The following is a 5,730-nucleotide window of genomic DNA, read 5'->3' on the forward strand; positions in this document are numbered from 1 at the left end:
TTCTATCACTGCAAAGTTAATGTTATTTTAAAATGTCCCGTCAGAGCCTAGATTCTCCCGAGGAGCATATTCCTTTCCATGGAATGGGCATTTTCGCAACTTAATATCTTATATTTGATTACCATCGGTGCATATTTAAATGTTGTCTTGCTCATCTTGTTTATTACATATATGTATTAAAAACTAATAAAAGCAAAATAAGACAAAAAATGAGCATTTCATTTTGGCATCCTCCCTACTACAAAACCCTGCAGATGTTTGGCTGCCTGTGATATATTTTGGAAGATGGAATTTGCAACTGTTATAATTAAGCAATGCCATTAAGTCACCCGAGAGTACGTTAGAAAGTAAACTGGTGCTGTGTGCTCAGGAACCCAAGATTATAGGCTGAGATCTCTATTCAGTGTCTGAAGTCAGCTCCCTTCAAATTGATTCTGAAATAAAAGGTGTTATTTCTATTCCCTACCTCCAAAATACATAAGTGTATTAAACATGTCCCTAATATTGATTTGGCATGCCAGTTGTAATCTTGAATTGTAGGGGAGGAAATGTTTTCGTAAATAGAGCTATTTCTATTTTGCTACTCCTGTTTCAGTGGTAATGGGCAAGAGAAATGCGTAGGTCTGGATTATTTCCAGGGATTTGGCTGAGATCCATGAACTCAGTAGTGGTTTGAAAAAAAAGGAAAGAAAGAAATCAAGAGAAAGAAAGGAATCTTAGCACTTCCCATTTCAGTTAGAATTAGATGAAGGTAATGTCACATCTCAGACTTTTCCCTACATAATACCATCTGGAAAGAGACAATCAAATCCCAACAACCCAAAATACAAATCGTCGGCAATCTGAATACAACATTGATACAATAGTTGTTCACCGAAGCAGCTTGAACAACCTATAATCCGATAAATTTAGAACATTAACAATTAAAAACTTGTTAATAATTACCTAACAAAATTAAGCTAGATAATCTTGAACATAGCACCATGCTAAACTCCTCTTCGACAGCAATTTAAGCTGACTAAACTAAGACATAAAGGTCCAGCCCCTTGCTATTAGCTACCCAAAGTATGGTCTTAGGAACTTGCCCCTTGCTACTCCAGGTATGGTCTTTGAAGCAATATTATAAGCACAGTTTGGGAGTTTGTTGGAAATGCAGAATCTTAGCCCCACCCAAGACCTACTGAATCTGAATCTCTCTATATATTTTTTAAAATTACTATTTATTTATTTGGCTGTGCCGGGTCTTAGTTGTGGCACGCAGGATCTTTAGTTGTGGCATGCAGGATCTTTAGTTGTGGCATGCGGGATCTAGTTCCCTGACCAGGGATCGAACCCGGGCCCCCTGCATTGGGAGCGTGGAGTCTTAACCACTGGACCACCAGGGAAGCCCCCTGAATCTATATTTTAACAAGATCTCCAGATGATTCATTCATTCACATATTTAAGTAGGAGAAGCACTGATCTAGATCCTTGGCTTCCTGCCTGTTTTCAGGGACCCAGGTCAGCCCAAATTCACAAAGCCTTTTAGTCACAGGACAGGTACCACCTTTTTCTACTTCCCCACTGGTCAGTCATTTCCTTGACTTTCATGATGTGGCTGATCTCCCTAAAGTCACACTGCATTTTGGCAGTTTCCAAGAATGCTTTACAAATACCACCTGTCTAGAGGATTGGATCCCCCCTCTTTTCAGTAGAGCTGCTTTTACTGAGCTCCTCACAGAAACATTAACAAGATATTGATGCTATACATTTTCAGTTTAGTCCTCAGACTGATCTTTCTGCACCTGAACTGTTGTTAGGATGGATTGCTTTTCTGCCCATACCTGACATATGCCTCCCCTGATCTAACAGTCTGTTGCAACTTGGCAGCCTAAGTTTATCAAGTTTTCTATTCTTCTTCCAGTTTTTCTTCTATAGATACTACTCTGCTTTTCTTCTTCATTTGTCTGGGTTTAATCGGTTTTGCTCTGATAGAATTGATGCAAAAGGAAACTCTTTGTAAAATGACACTGCCCTCTATAGATGTGGCCTATCAGGAATGTGTCCTCCCCACAATGACTCCAAAGACCTTCTTCCATGGCCTTCTCAGGCTCCCACTTTTTCACTCTACCCATCAGCAGAGGTGGAACAGTTTTCCCATTGTGTGTGAGTTTGTTGGAAGATTGCAAAGGATATCAATACCTGAGGACATAGACCCTCTAATGAACTTTAAGAAAAAGGAAAAACAAAAATACAAACCTAGCTACATGAGGTCCATTGCATCATGTTCATACAGATACAAAAAGATTTAACTATGGCAAAGTCCAATCAATCACTATGGTAACTAGTATATCAACCAGAAGGCCAAGGTCGGCTTTGTGCTCCAGGTAGCCTCTGTAGATTCTTCTCCTCCCCCACATATACTTGCTTGTCAGTTGCCTCCATGATTACATTTGATCCAAGATTTTGCTACATAGGGTTTGCTTTTATTTCTACTTGGCAATTCTAGTTTTGCTTTGACTTCCAGAAACTCAACATTATGAATCACTTGAGCAAATAACGAGCCAATAAACACAAATCCAAGGGAAATTTCTACAAAGCTGTCTTTGACTCTATTTTCACACAGAGTGAAGTGTTTCTTGTCATGGGATAATCTGAGAAACAACATCTGGCCAGATCCACAACTTCGTTTCAAATTGCATACTATTTTAATATGTTAGAATAAACATTCCTTTATGCAGTCAATATCTATTCAGTTGCCTACTAGATGCAAGAACAAAGGAAAAACTCACACAGTTAAATGATTTTTTTTCTTATTTCTTCAAGCCTGTTCTTCTCAAATCCATCAAAAGGGCCTCCTAGCTAATTGAAAGGTCTCCATGGCTTTCCCTACTCCTAAACAGCTCACATCAGCCCTGGGAGCACTATCAATTCAGAAGAGGCCTTGAACACTTTTCAACGCCCCATGGAGGCACTCTCGCAAGCATCTAGAAGAGAGAGCTCTTGATGGCAAATCAAACATAATTTTAGCTAATATGTTTCTTAGTCATCTCAGTTTAATTTTTGTCCTTCCCCCACATGAACCATTTTTCATACTACTTCCAATGGTAACAATTTCCCAGCCTCTTGAAACTATGTGCTTAGCACTGTGGGACCTAATCAGGTTTTCTAAGCAGCTCCATGCTGTGCTCTCAACACTCTGGGACAATGGAAGACAACTCTGAAATAAACTGGGGGAAATGTTTTTCTTTCCCTATTCCCAAGTATGCAGTTGGTTCTCAATAAGTTTGCTTCTGATACTGTAGCCAGGCATAAAACCTTGTGATCCTATTGAGAATCACTGCCCCCAAGATGCATCAAAAGGTGCTGAGAGACTTCTGATACCAGACGGGGGTTTGCACAAGGCCAAGGAGGGGGCGCTCAAGAGAGCAAGTCTCCATGCTGGATGCTGGATCTGTACATCATTGGCTGAGCAGAGAGATGTATGTGAGCAAATACAATCTCATTTTGTTGAAAAGCCCTATTTGTTTCAGCTCCCTGCTCCAATTTGGGCTGTTTTCCAATTGAGATGCCCTTTAACTTGGAAGAACTCTTCCTTCTATTTTCCTAAACATTCCCTGATAAATTCTTCTCTTTTGCATATGGTAAGTTTTTTGTCTCCAAGGCTTTTCCTTCTAAGCTTCCCTGGAGCTTCACACAGCCTCTTTTAGGAGATACCATAAGAGAAAAGGCAAACAGAATTATAAAGTTGAGACAAATGCTGCCTGATTCTAAAACTAAAAACAAGATTCAGCCATCACTATCTAGAAAAACAGACCCTATTAATAATAATATGATGCTTCTGAAACATCCCCTACTTTATACTTTGTAAATTAGTCTGCCATTCTCATCAGTCTCCCCTCAGGGTTGGCGAGAAGAGCACTGGCGCCCCAGGTAATGTTTTTTTGGCAACCCCTCCCCAAAACAACAAAGCCGGTCCCCCACTGCTCTCTCCTCTCCAGTCCTCAGGTCGCCCCATCTCTCTAATTGGTATTCATCCAACGCGGAACAGTAGCTATCAGTACTTGATGATTAACAGCCTTGTGAGACCTTGTGGTAGCAGCAAGAGTTGGCTCTTGTATCCACCATTTAAAAGGGATGCTTGAATGGGAGATTCTTGTTTCAGAGAGGTACAGATGGATGGCATTGTGTTTCCACCACCTGAATGGGTCATGGGAGCGAGGGACGTGTGGTGGAGGACGTACACCGAAATCCCTCTGTGCAGTGTCCCTCCCAACGTCACTATATTCTGGGGAACTTTGAAAGCTTGATCTGATTCTACAATGCTCAGACATTAATAAATCACTTGACTGTTTAGTCTTGAGACACCTGTTTGTATTTCAGAGGGCCTTCTGATCTTTATTCAGTTTTCTCCTCCATATATTTTTTTTATAAAAATTTATTTATTTTTGGCTGTGTTGGGTCTTCGTTGCTGCATGCGGGCTTCTCATTTCAGTGCCTTCTTTTGTTGCGGAGCACAGGCTCTAGGCATGCGGACTTCAGTAGTTGTGGCGCACGGGCTTAGTTGCTCCGTGGCGTGTGGGATCTTCCTGGACCAGGTATCGAACCCGTGTCCCCTGCATTGGCAGGTGGATTCTTAACCACTGCGCCACCAGGGAAGTCCCCTCTATGTTGATTTTTGTGCAGTCCAAACCTCTTGACCCCTGCCTCCCCCACCAACCCCAGATTTAGGATTCCTGACTCTCTGCATTCTGCACCAACTTCACTGAGTCATAGGAAATTGGATATTCATCTACATTTATGCCAGAGGGTAACCCAGAGTCACATATAGAATTAAACTTCTTTTCTGAATGATCCTAAAGGTCTCTAGTTACAAAGAATTTTGCATATCAAAATGATGACCCCACCATGTGGGGCTCTTGGCTTTGCACTGGACTTGAGCACTGGATTTCAGAAACATGTTTTGGGTCTCATGGAACTACCAAGTATGTTTAGATGGCACCAGACTTTATAAGCCACAGAGCAAATTGTAAATACTTTTGGATACTGGTGTACATTTTATAAATAATTCTGGCAGAGTTTTAATTCTTTAGGACTTGGGGGGTTTGTTATATTCCATTTTTCATTATTTGTTCATTGCCATGTGGCCTTATTTCTGCAAACACGATTTCTTGAGAAATGGAATTAGGTCCCGATTTAGCAAATACAAAAGGATGATTTGTAACATTTCTCTCATAAACTGGTTCTGAGCAAAGGCAAAATGAACTCATTTATACTTAGTGGAACATAATTGTAAATTTACACATAAAAGTTGAAGGGAAAATTGATATTTTGAATTTCACCGGTCTCTACAGTTGCTCTCCTAACCACTTTAGGGTGATGAGGCCCCCCTCTTTCAGTCAGTCTTATGCCCAGAACCCCACAGGGCCCGTCTACTGACTAGAGGAAGCAGTGACTAAGTGGCCCCGGAGACAAGTTCCTCTCAGTAGAACTATTTCTTTTTCGAATGCTTCAGACTCACCACTGTGCATTGGTTCTATAGAGTGACTCAAGGAGAAAGGAAATGGCTAATGTAAAAATAATTTTTTGAGCTATTCATATAATTATGTTCCCTCTGCCTAAAATACTCTTCAAGCAGATTACACGACACAATGGCTCACTCCCTCACCTCTTTTAGGTCACTCAATTGCCACCTTCTCAGGTAGGACCTCCGTGACCGCCTATTTTACATTGCAGCCCCTCCACCCCCAA

Source organism: Mesoplodon densirostris, chromosome 15 (genome assembly GCF_025265405.1).
Source record: "Mesoplodon densirostris isolate mMesDen1 chromosome 15, mMesDen1 primary haplotype, whole genome shotgun sequence".
NCBI classification, from domain to species: Eukaryota; Metazoa; Chordata; class Mammalia; order Artiodactyla; family Ziphiidae; genus Mesoplodon; species Mesoplodon densirostris.